General features: G+C 44.2%; 1 protein-coding gene across 11 annotated transcripts in view; it reads left to right on the forward strand.

Annotated features, from left to right (window-relative positions):
- The first annotated feature begins 4,625 nt into the window (after positions 1 to 4,625).
- Positions 4,626 to 13,409, forward strand: part of SGSM3 (small G protein signaling modulator 3) — a 32,454-nt gene continuing 23,670 nt past the window's right edge. For 5 of the 11 annotated variants that reach the window (XM_072973575.1, XM_072973572.1, XM_072973571.1 and 2 more), the window contains exon 1: positions 4,626 to 4,736. The gene's annotated coding sequence lies outside the window, so the exon portion shown is untranslated. The remainder of the gene's footprint in view (positions 4,737 to 13,409) is intronic. The other 6 variants (XM_072973570.1, XM_072973579.1, XM_072973578.1 and 3 more) reach the window with 5 other exon arrangements.

Consider the following 13,409-nt stretch of genomic DNA (forward strand, 5'->3'; position numbering starts at 1 on the left):
GGTGGTTTGGCTGGTTTTTTTTCCTGGGCTATTTGGGTGGGTTTGTGTGTCTTTTCTTTTCCATTCTCTTTTGGTTTTATGTATACATTCTTGCGGTATACTCTTAAGGGCAGTTTTGTTATCTGATCTTTTGTTAACATTTTCGTTAAAGGCATTTGGGTGGGTTGCAGGTTGGCTGAGGAAAGAGAACTCTCATGGCTTCTCGAAGATTAGATTGAATTCAGTTAACCAAGGATGCAAGCTCCAGGATCAGAACCATCCAGAGATCAGGGTCTGAGTGGACTGTGGGACAGCCTTCTAAGACACCTGGGCACTTAACTCCCCTCCTTCCCTGGCTGACGATAGATTTCATTTGATAACCAGGAGAGTCTGATGTCCTAAAAAGGAAGCACAGAGGTTAGGTGCCTCCACAATAGTGATGTAAATCCAAGGTCTAACAAGAAGGTTCTCAGACAATGTCATTTTCCTTCCTGAGCCCACGAGTGTTCACCAATCTTTATCTCTTCTTGGTGTGGTTAGTCTGGGAGCAGGCTGAGAGCAGGAGGCTGCTGTTGGTTTGGTCTGCCTGCCATGGAAGGGAGTCCTTCCTGAACTTGAACCAACCAGAGAATGGGGAATGAGTCAACGTAAATGAATAGGAAACAGTTGAAAAAAAAATGCTGGAAAGCTATATAATGAGATACTGTGGTTTCTTGACTAATGAGTTTAAGGTGATTTTTTTTCTACCAGTTTTATTGAGATATAATTAACATACAGCACTGTACAACATAATGGTGACTTACAAAAATCATGAAGTGATTATCACAGTAAGTTTAGTGAACATACGTCATCTCGTATACAAAATTAAAGAAATAAATTTCTTCTGATGAGAACTTGAGGATTTGCTCTCCTAACAACTACAGCAGTATTAATTATAATTATCATGTTGTACATTACATCCCTTCTTTATCTTACAATGAAGTTTGTACCTTTTGACTGCCTTCATCCAACTGCCCTCCCCCCATTTCTGGTAACCACAAATCTGATCTCTTTTTCTGTGAGTTTGTTTTTGAAGTATAATTGACCTACAACATTATGTTAGTTCCTGTTACACAACATAGTGATTTGATATTTTAATGCATTTCAAAATGATCACCATAAGTCTAGTTACAGTATGTCACCATAAGAAGATATTACACATTTATTAACTATTCCCAGCACCGTACAGTTCATACCCGTGACTCATTTTCCAAGTGGAAGTTTGTGCCTCTTAAATTCCTTCACTTATTTCTTCATCCCTCCCCCACCCTCCCCTCTGGCAGCCAACTACCTGTTGTCTGTATCTATGACTGTGTCTATTGTTTTGTTCTTTTGTTTTAAATTCTAAATATAAGTGAAATCATACAGTATTTGTCTGACATTTCACCCAGCGTAATACCCTCTAGGTCCATCCATTGCTGTTGCAAATGGCAAGATTTCACTCTGAGTAATCTGTTGTATACATTACCACGTCTTTATCCATTCATCTGTTGGTGGGCACATGGGTTGCTTCCATATCTTGGCTCCTGTAAATAATGCTGCACTGAACATAAGAGGTACATATATCTTTTCTAATTAGGAGTGGAATTGCTGGATCATATGGTAGTTCTGTTTTTAATGTTTTGAGGAAACCACACTTCTCTATAGTGGCTGTACCAATCTGCGTTCCCACCAACAGTGCACAAGGGCTCCCTTTTCCCCACATCCTTGCAGACACTCATCAGTGATTCTTCTGCGCGTAGCTACCCAGTTTTCCGAACACCATTTATTTATGATGCTGTCTTTTCTTCATTGTATATTCTTGCCTCCTTTGTCATAGATTAACTGCCCGTGAAGTGCAGGTTCATTTCTGGGCTCTATCCTGTTCCGTTGATCTTTGGTTCTGTTTTTATGCGCATGCTATCCTATTTTGGGGACTGTAGCTTTGGGGTATGGTTTGAAGCCAGGGTGCATGATACCCCAGCTTAGTTCTTTCTCAAGATTGTTTTGGCTATTGTTTTGGCTGTTTGGCTATTGCGTTTACATGCAAATTTTAGAATTATTCTCGTTCTGTGAAAAATGCCATTGGTATTTTGTTAGGGACTGCATTGAATCTGTAGATTTCCTTGGGTAGTGTGGTCATTTTAACAATATTATTCCAGTCCCTGAACACAGTGTATCTTTCCATCTGTTTATGTTGTCTTCAGTTTCTTTCATCAGAGTCACTGTTCTCTGAGTACAGGTCCTTTACCTCCTTAGTTAGATTTATTGCTAGGTATTTTATATTTTCTTTTTGCTTTTGTGCGCTCTTTCAAGTTCTGAGTGCAATTTTTATTTAAATTTTAGAGAAGTTTTGGATTTACAGAAAAATTGCAAATGTAGTATAGAGAATCCTCATATATGCCACACTTGGTTTCCCCTGTTATTAATATCTTACATAAGTTTCATAGTTAATGAACTAATTTTGATATATGATTAAATAAAGTCCCTTACTTGTTAGTTAATGATCATTTTCTGTTCCAGGATTTCATCTGGAGCAGAAATTATATTTAGTCATTATAACATTTTTAAAATACTGGCTAGAATTTATATATATTACTTACAAGTTATGTTCTTTATCAGAGACATAGTCTAAGGGACAAAATTTAGCTCGTAAACTTAGCTAATTCTAGACATGACTAGAGGTAAAAGCAGAATTTGGTTTTTCAGTTCTGGATCTGGTGTGACCTTATTCTTACCTCATTAAGTGCTGTATACTATACAGAGAAATTCTTAGAGGCCAAATTTCTTGGGGCTGAGGAGGAAATGGTTTAAGTGGTGAGTATGTGTGGTAATTTGCCTTCATGAAAAGTCCAAACTGAAGAAGAAACTGAGCTGGATTTCCTACCCAGATTTCAAGATGAGCACTTCAGAGGATGAGATGATCTGTAGGTGACTACTTAGACAAAAGGTCAGATGAGAAATGAGTTTTTGGGTGGAATAAAACAAGGGGCCCTCTGTATCTTTTCATATAACGGGATCCTTTGGCCTTAGAAGGGTCGTGTTTGAGTTTCATTTCAGATTGTGATGCCCTAATTTGTACTGCAGGTTCTCTCATATTTGTGGTGTATTGGACCTTCCTCATCTATAGTGGACCACAAGCTGTGGTTAGGTAACACCTCAGCCCAAGCTGGAGTGGAACGAGGACCTTGAAGGGATACTTGGGAGCTACTGTGGACCCTCTTGTTCTTAATCTCCCCAGGTATTTCTTAGAAAATAACAAGCTTCTATCAAATAGTGGTTACAAGTGGCCACAAGTGAGATTGGGAGGGAGACTGGAGCCACGGATGCTTCAGGTCAGATTTCCATCCACAAATGATGTAGCCTTTCATTGCTATGGCTTTAGGGCACTGACAAGTTTAAAACTATAGGAGAGTGTTATATCTCTGCCATGGCTTTAAATTTGAGTTGTGATTAGGATGGTGCCCATTGTGAGAATGGGCCAAGTACAGTTGACCATTGAACAACATGGGGGTTAGGTGCACTGACCCTCTGCGGTCAAAAATCCACATGTAACTCTGGAGTTGGCCCTCCTTATCTGCAGTTCTTCAATCACTTATTTTCATTATTTTGGCTGGTTTCTCTGTAAAATTCTAATAAAATTTGTGCTGCTTTAGCACAGGAGTATTGTGAATAACATGAAAGTAAGTTCTTTGTAAAGTGAGCATGATAGTGAGGTCATGACTGAGAATGACTTACTGTGTTTTGTAGACTTTGCTTATGGTTCCCATTAATTCACTGCATCATCACCACTTTGGAACGCAGTTGGGAACCTGAGCTTATATTAATAAGCAGCTCTGAGATTAAATGTAGTATATTTCTTCAGAGTAGAGTAAGATTTCCAGACAAATATTCCCATAATATTATTGTATCTTTTAGTGACCTTTCTAAAGCAAGGACTTTTTTTCCGAAGTAGAGCCAGATGTCAAGTGGGACCTGGATATCAAAAGGAGAGGGCCCCGCCACCTTCGTGGACTTCATTCGCACTGTGCTTTTAGCATTTCCTCAGACAGCATCTGGTTCTCACAACAACTGAAAGTTCACATTCTCATTTTATGGGTGAGCTAACTTGGCCAGCAGTGGTGGACAGACTCAAATGCAGGCCTCTGGCTACACCCACTCACTATATTATGCCCGGAGACTCATTTTCTTGGGCATGACCTCAACTAATTTCCAATTTGTGGCAACTTCCAAGACCTGTGAATTGTGTAAGAGTGGATCAGGCTGGTCTAGGACTGGTTTATACACCGATAAAGAAGCCATTTAATTATTTATAAAATGAACATCAAGAAAGCCGCTCCTTCCCAGACCCCAGCTGCACCTATCTCTCATCCTGACCACTGGTTCACCCCATATTCCCCTAACTGCTCGCGCTGCAGTGCAGACCGGAGACCAAGCAGTCATCATTAGGCCAAAATTGGGCTTCAAGGATCGCCTGTGCCCGCCAGAGGACCAGGCTCGGCTCCAAAAGGAGACAGGCGTACAGGGTACAAGAGACGCGGAGACCCGTCGCCGCTCCTGCCCAGCGGGCCCGAAAGACTACAGCCCCCAGCATGCCCCGCGGCCGTCCCGCTGGACCCGGCGCGCGTGCGCAGTGGCGCCGCCGAGCGCTGACGGGGCCGAGCACGAGCCCGACCCGGGTTGGCACCTTGTTGGCGGCGACGAGCGGCGGCGGGCAGGTGGACATCCCCGTGGGGCAGGTGAGTGTGGAGCGAGAGGTCGGCTGCCACTCGCCGGGTCTGCGGGGCTCGGCGCCACACGTGCCCCTCCGGTCGGGAACCGGGGGACGTGGACAGACCGACTGACCCACGGACTGACGGACGGACGGGCCGAGGAGCAGGGAGGCAACGCCGGCGCCCGGCCGGGCCCTCGCTCGTGCTGCGGGTGGGGTGGGGGTCCTGGCGAGCGGCGGCCAGGCGCAGGCTCGCGGGGTCCGGTACGGGGCCTGCAGGGGCGCGGGCGGTGCTCGGACCTGGTGCCCCCGCATCCCGCCGAGGTCCGGGGCGGCCTCCCGGGGACGGGACCCCCAGCACGGCCCAGCGGGAGCTGGGGGCCGCGGGCACTCGAGCGTAAGTGCCCTGGGGGCTCGAGCGCGATACGTCCCCCTCCCTCAGCTGGGAGCTGTTTTACAGAAACTGCACCTAATTACTGGGACCCCCCTTTTTTTTTTTTTAATTTTAAAGAACGGCTGCTGCAGACATATTTACGGCAGCAAAGTCTTGCTTAGGTTTGACTTGTAACTTTACGTTAAAGGTTCAGGTCTGGGGTCAGAACACAGGCTTAGATTCAGGCCAGATTTGGAACACACTGTAATAAGCGTATTTTAACATTGGGGAAATTGAGGCATGTATTAGTCAGGACCACCCAGCGTAGTTAAGATTGGAATTATTCTCATATATAATTTAAAGATTCAAGATGTTTCTTATATGGAGGGAAAAAGATTTAAAATTTCTTTTCGGTAAGAAATTATTCGTTTTTTTCCAATCTTTGCCGCATATTTTTGTTTGCCTTTTGGTGGGATATTTAGAGGGGCCTGGAATATTCGTTACCCTTCTTTCTTATTCTTTCTGGATAAATTCAGGTCCCTAATCAGACTCTGTTTCACAAAACCTGAATTTTCATCTCAGCTTGTTTGTAGCTTTTGTGATTATGTTTGTAGATACACGTTCCCTACTTCTTTTCCTCATCTTCCAGTTCACTCTGAACTCTAAACAACAGTTATATCTTGTTTTACATAATTACTTCTGTTCTCTGTGATTAGTTTGGAGTTGATTTTAAGTAAAAGTCAACATCTTTCCTGCCTGTCTTTTGATAATTCCTGGTGCCTTTAACCTTTTCATCACTAATTGTTGCATTAGCCTGGGCGTTAGCCCTTTTCCCTTATCCCTTTTAAGCCTGAAGGTGTGTGATCTGTGAGAGACGGCCCGGGGTGAGTTGTTTCTCTTGACCAGATATTGGTAACAGGTGAACATGACCCATGAGCATTAACTTTAAAAGGCTGTGAAGGTGGGGCGCGGTGTGTAGCTCAGTGGTATAGGGCATGCTAGGCATGCAGGAGGTCCTGAGTTCAATCCTCAGTATCTCCATTTACAAAAAAAGAAAAAAAAAGGCTGTGAACAAAAATGGTTTAAATATAAAAGAGCATACTAATCTTGTGAGTTTGGGAGCTCGTCAGGTTGACAGAAAAGTCGGTGAGGTAGAGTATTACCTCACAGAAATGAACCCGACATCAGGGTGAAATTATTGAGAAAGGGACTCAGGAATCATCTCTTATCACGCTGCCATCTTTCTGTGCCCAGAGTGGATGCTGGGAACACCTCCTCGGCTTAGAAACTTAAACAGTATTCTGTGTGTTTGTGTTTTCGGTTTCTCTCTTCCTAGTTCTCAATGAACGTTTTGGCAGGAGCTCAAAATCTGGTACATTTGATGATTTAACATGTTTATCTGCTTATTCTCCAGATTGTCTCTGTTCCTCAGCTGATGATATCAGTAATTTTCCACAGCAGCCATTCATGGGCTCATGCAGACTGTCACAAGGAAGTGAACTAGCAGAGGGTGGTACACACAGGAGAAATAAGGATCCTGTTTCTTTGCCATCACATATTACACGCAGAGTGAGACAGGAAATCTGGATGGAAGCACAAACTATGTGGGAGGGGTTAGAAAGGCAGAGTCCAGGCTTCCATATACATTAATGATCACTGATACCATTTATTGAATGTCTTGTGTTTGCCGGATGCTGTTACCGTCACAGGGAGCTGCAGGTGTTACCATTCTCATTTTATATATGTGTAAGTTGAAGAACAGAGGTTCAGTGGTTTGTCTGCAGACGTAGTAAGTGACAGAACCAGAAGTCAAGTTCAAGTCTCTCTCACTCTGACACCCATGCTCTTTCTCCTATGCTGTACTGCCTCACCAATACATATGTTCAATTCCTTCTCATTCTTAAAAAACAAACAAAAACAAAAACACCGTAACTTTCCTGTGATTGCATTTCTTCTTTAAACTACTACCGTTTCCCGTCTGTTTCCCTTCTAGACTTATTCTCAGAAAGCAGACTCTATGCCCTTCTCTTCCATGTGCTTCTAGTTCATGCAGTCTGGCCCCCACCCTTTAGTGAAATTGCTCTCATGAGCTCCACTTGGCCATTTATTGAGTACCTGCTGTGTGTACTTACAAAGAGGCTGAGGTGTGGTTCTTGCCCTAAAGGAGCTGAGGAACTAATGAGGGAGAAAATGAAGTTCATACATGTCAGTATGTGTTAACTGCTGACCAAGCAGTCTTTGCTCTTGGGAGTAGGGGGAGGAACACTTCACTGAGAAGGTGACTCTGGACTGCCAACAGAGAGAAAGCCTAAACTGTTGCAGACAGTGGTGTCAGGACTGCATGCTCAGGTGCGGACTTTTAGGAGAAGTTGTCCCTTGCCAGTGAGCGATGATACAGTTGAAATACACGGTGTAGGCTTTGGAGGGTGACAGACCTGGGCACTGAGCCTTAATTTCTTCTTTATAATCCTGCCTCCGTCATCAGCTCTGTGAAGGTAGGGCCTTTGTCTTTCACCACCTCCTGCCTGTCTCCTAGAACAGTGATCACCAGGTACGTGTGGAATGAATACCTCATAGGGTGCTGGTAGGTGCTGTGCTCTCAGCCGTGCCACATGACTGAGTGATGAGGCTGACCTGCAGCGTGGTTTATGAACTACGTTTGAAGACGCCATTGTTTGAATAGTATCCATATAGTCACCTCCCCTTTTTGAACATTTAGGCTTGTTAATTTATGCTCACAATTCGTAAATGAGGAGAGAGACGTTCGCCTCTTTTCCATAGGCACAGCTAACTGTATTTTCACTTCTAATATGATGCCTCTTTTCCAGTTATAAACACATTTCTCCTTTGTGTAAGTATTTATGATGTAGGTTTTATATGTATTTTTTGTTTCCTTTGCTAATAATGTGAATTGTTTGGGCAAGTTAATTTCTTTGGAATCATTAAATGCCTTTATCAATAAGATTGAAAGCACCATCCAGGCATCAGGAGGCTTGTTCTTGGGACAGGCCTGACTTCCAGTGAGGGCTAAGAGAGGATGTTTTTTTCTCTTAACAAAACCATACAACTCTTCCTGGCCTTCTTAGATATCTAGTTAGCCTTCTAGCTAGCATTCTGAAGACATGAAACAACAGATCATTTCCCTCTTCTTATGTGTGTTTCATTTGTAAATATCCTTCATTTGTGTGACTTGAGGTTTATAGGGTTAAAGTCCAAATATCACTTTTTTTTTTTTAACTTTTGAAGTCAGTAGAGTGTAGTATAGTAGTTAGCATCCACAGTGAAGTTCAAATTCTGGCTCTACCATTTTAAACTTTGAAAACTTAACATAAGTGATATAACTTCACAGTGCCTCATTTTGTTCACCTGTAAAATTGGAATAATTACCACTATTGTCACCACTAATATTTACTGGGTGTTTACTGTAGACTTGGCACAGTTCTAAGAATTTTGCTTTAACTCAGTCTTCACCACTCTATACGTTATCAGTATTATGCCCATTTAAGGTGAGGAAGCACTCAGAAAAGCTAAGTAACTCGCTCATTCACAAGTAGTGGTGGAGTCAGGATTTGAACCTTGGTGGTCAGACTCCAGGGTTTGTGCTCATAATCTCCTACTTTGTAGGGTTTGTTTTCTTTTAAGATTAAATAAAATAATCTATGTGAAATGTGTGTGACAGGCAGGCAATAAGTGCTGGCTACTACGGTTAGCTTTGTGCTTATAAAGCATCTCACATATATTTTTCTTATTTGGTTGAAATGTTGTGACCCTCACCATCTTTCAGAAAGGAACTGAGGCCTAAGTTTGGTCCTTTGCCTGAGGTCACAGAGCAAGTGTGGAGGCAGCACCCTGGCTTCGCTGCTCCCCCACACCTGCGTCCTTATGTTGAATCTGAGGCGTCACATTTTGAGAATATTTAGTGGTCATATGCTCTTTGGGCCTATCCAGCGTCCAGTCCAGGTTTTTCTGGGAACAGCAGCTCAGTTTTGCCTTGAGGAGACAGTCCATCCCTGACTGCGCAGGTGATGGGGACATGGCCCAGAGTAGGCCAGTCTCTGTTAGGGAAATAGATGTGTCGCTCCTTTATTTTGAATCTTCGGTTGAATGACAGTGACAGCCACGGCTCCTTCATCACTGCCATGGGTTAACTCCTAATATCTAGACACTGGAGCTGGGCTGTTACTTGTTCTCAGAGACCTGAATCTTCAGCTTTTCCTCAGTTCTGTGCCCCTCTGCAGAGCCTGCCAGTATCTTCCTGTATCACATAGTTTGTTACCTAAAGTCAGTTTTTGTGGCTTGCAGCTGAGACTCCTTAACTTGCTGCTTCATGGGGTGAGTCCATGTCACTTAGGGAAGAGCTTAAATAATGGGTTAACTTTAACCTGAAGAGAGGAGAAAGCTCAGAGAAGACCTGAAGGTTATTTTAGTTAGTGTACGAAGTGTCCCTGAGAAGAATAAAGGGGAGACGTTACTAGCAAAGAGATTTCTGTTCGAGTGGAAGCCTAAGGTGGGCCTGCCCGAGGGAGGGCAGGCTCCTTGGCACGTGGAGGTGGGCAGACCTACTGAAGTTGTTTAAACCCAGACATGCCGGTCCCCCGAGAGGTGTAATGAAGGGGTTTAGTCATCTAATGGGCAGTTGTACTAAATGATCTGTGAAGTTCTCCTCTATTCTGAGATAACAGTTCTCTGCTTGAAACCTCAGTCTCCAGACCCTGAGACCTAGAGATTGTTCTGAAACAGACTGTTCTCGCCTGGCCTCCTGTGCTCACTGCATGTGTGCCAGTCTCCCCTGCTCCCCGCACCTCTGCTTCACCCAGCCTCTCACCCTGTGCATGTCTCCTTGTCACTGTGCCTTCCCCGACCGCCTGGTTTCAAATAGCAGCTCCCTGAAACTGCCTTGCCCCTTTCCTGCTTCATCTGGCTGTACTGTTCCTCACCTGGCATACAGTTCAGTTTCTTCTTTTTTCAATTTTTTTTTCCTTTTTTTTTTTAATGGAGGTACTGGGAATTGAACCCAAGACCGCATGCATGCTAGGCACATGCTCTACCCCTGAACTATACCCTCCCAATATAATTTCCTGTTTATTTTTTTAATCACTTGTTTTCCTGTAGAATGCCAGATCCGGGGGGGTGGGTGGTGGATAGGTAATTTTATCTGTTCTGAGCATTGTTGTGTCCCCATCACTTAGAATAGTGCCTGGCACATAGTTGACACTCAATAAATGTATGTTGAGTGACTGAATATTTCCTCAACACAAAATGTAAGTGTTGGGAGAAAGGACTAGGGCAGGTTTCACAGACATGTTATTTAAGCTGAATACTGTAGGATGGATAGAATCTGGACATTTGGAAATGGGAGGTGGCTTCTAAGCAGGCGGAACAATATAGGTACAGGTACAGAAGCACGTGGAGATTGCAGTGAGGGTACGAAGGGGAAATCAAAAACTGACTCAACAGGTAGATTGGGGACCATTGGAGGAAGATGAAGAGAGAACCAGGTAATCAGAGCTATGCTGCAGGGAATATTAATCTAGTGTTTGTTTAACATGAATGGAAGGATAGAGTCCAGAGTTTGCAGAAACTTGTTAGGAGATTTTTGTAGTGTCTGGGAAAAGTGGCAGGGTCTAGATTAAGGCAGCGGAAAGAGAGACGCTTAGAAATATTTTAGAGGTAAAATCAATAGACTTTGCAGCTGATTCAGTGTGAGAATAAAAGTAGGAGCCAGAAATTACCCTGAAGCTTAGAATCTGAGTGTTCTGAAGAAGAATTAGGAAAATCAAAAGAATCATCTGAGATGGAATAAAAATACATTCGTTTGAAGAATACAGATTTTGATGTGTTATGGGATAAGGCAACTGAAGCCATCCAACAGCAGGAAGCTGGAAATACCAGGGGTGTTGTCATGACTGCAGGTACAGATTTATAGTTTATCTGCACAGCAGTGATAGCTAACTCCCCACTAGGAGCAGGAACGGATTCCCCAGTAGTAATCCACTAGGAGTGGACTGAAAAAGAGAAGACTGATTTGGGGAATGTTTTGGGGGGAGTCTGGAGGAAGAAGAGGAGTCTGTAAAGAAGCAGATAAGTAGAGAAGAAAAGCCCACGCCGTCAGTGTGAGGCCAAAGGAAGAGGATTCCATATGATGACAAGAAAACCACTGGAAACCTTAGCAAGTCTAGGTGGTGAGGAGAAGCTTAAAGAGTGAGTTGACTGGTGAGGCATAGGAGCAAAATTCTACTCTGCTTTTGAAAAGTATGACGGTGAGGCAGGGAAAAAGACGTAGAGAAGGAGGAGGCTTGAGTCGGCCCAGGAAGAGCTGCTTTGTTTTGTTTTAATCAAGGATACAGGAGATCTGAGTATCGTACGCACTGGACATGAAGCCAGCAGAGAGGAATAGGCTGAAGATGCTGTCAAGAAAGTAGACTGAAAGGTTTTTGTGGGTGGAGGAGTTAACCTGGGAAGGGAGGGAGGCTACTTCCTCCCCAAGAGGGCTGGTGGAAGGAGAAGACAGGTGAAAAGACTGAGCAGTGATGACATGGAGGAGGAGGAAGTTGAGGAAACTCAAGCCAAATGACCGCAGCTTCGTTAAGGCTGGAAACCAGGTCATCAGCTGGGAGTGAGTGGCAGCAGGGAGCAGCTGTGGGTCTGAAGAAACAGGGCAAAGGCTCGGAAGCACTGAAGGAAACGTGCATCAGGTCAGGGAGAGAGGAATGGGCTCCTTACCCCAAGTCAGGGTACATAGTTCTTGCACACCCATAAGAGGCTTCATGGTCTTCCCTGAAAACTGCGCTGCAGGATTGACATTTTTCCTGGGATTTCTGGTGATGATGCTGCTGGTCTGAGTGTGGTCCAGTCTGTGCTGCAGTGTGGTAGAGGGGTCGCCTTGGAGTCACCTCTGACTCACTGGTGTTCCATATGGGCAGCCCTGGTTTTCTCAAATGTAAGATGGGGAACGCTTAGCAGAATGGTAAGTGTTCCACAAATACTATTTTTCCTTCTTTCACGGTATCTTTCTTCTAATGCCTCCATCCACTCATGGCCACAAAGCAAATAGGACTGGATTACCATGCTTTAGGGTTATTAGGTAGGTATTTTCATATCTGCAAATGAAAAATTTTCCCAGCAATTATATAGACGGTGTGGCCAAATAGGTAGCTTAAATATAGTTTTTGGATCTCTATGGTTTAAGTGTATGAGGAATAGGGACTTCGTTAACTATATTTGTCATCTGTTCCCTTTACGTACCCTGAGCTCCTATGTTAATATAAAACCTAACTATAAATTTCTCAGGGTCCTTTTTTTGTCAGTCAACCCTCCAGGAGCTTTATTTTCCTCAAAAACTCTTATCTGTTATTTTTCAGAGCTACCAGAATGTTGAGTTGAGGTTAGCTACCTACATGCTTCACTTTTACTTCTAAAGAGGTTATTGTCCCCCAGCCCTGGTGGTGGGAATGACACGGGTCCCTGCTTCTACTTTCTTATCACAGTCCGGGTGCTTCCAGGGTGTAATCTCAGGGGACTGATCCTGGGTGGGACTCAGGGAAGTAACGAGCTTACCTTGGGTGGTTATTCTGCCTGAGACCTGAACTGGGTGGGAGGGCACGGGCCAGAAGCCTACACAGGAGCGAGCGCTCCATTTAGCTGCTGCTGCTGTGCAGGAAACAGGAGCCATACTTGGGCTCGCGGGATTCTGAGCTGAGCCTCCCGTTTCCAGTCTGTGCTCTGCTTTGCTCAGTCACGCCTAAGCCTTGCCTAAAGGAACACTCTCTGGTCACAAAGGAAATATTGATTCAGGGAAGGGAAGGCCACCCCCAGCTTAAGCCCATGGGAGCGGGCCTGGAAGGAGTAGAGCTCAAAGTCCAGTTGGTTCCTGGGGTCATGTTGCTCTTTTGCTGATGGCAGTTTGGGGGCAGGCAGTGGAGAAATGTGGATGTCTTTGGCACTAGGTGAAGAGTAATGTGAATAATAAACATGTTTTATTAGAGGGAGGGTATAGCTCAAATGGTAGATTACACGCCTAGCATGCATGAGGTTCTGGATTCAAACCCCAGTACCTCCTCTAAAAATAAATAAGTAAACCTACCCACAACAACAACAACAGCATGTTTTTAACAAGAATGATTGGGGTGACTGGAGTGGGGTGCCAGTTCTGGAAGATTAGTGCCACTGGCTGCCTTATCATGGTGTTTGATGGGGCTCAAGTTTTGAGACCCTTCACGAACTGCGGCAGCTGCTTCATTTAGCAGCATGCTCTGAGAGCAAGCGGAGGGTCCACGGCTTGAAAGAAGGGTGTTGTGGCTGGAGCATTGAGTCAGTGTCCAGGGCTGA

The sequence above is a fragment of the Vicugna pacos genome, chromosome 12 (assembly GCF_048564905.1).
Source record: "Vicugna pacos chromosome 12, VicPac4, whole genome shotgun sequence".
NCBI classification, from domain to species: Eukaryota; Metazoa; Chordata; class Mammalia; order Artiodactyla; family Camelidae; genus Vicugna; species Vicugna pacos.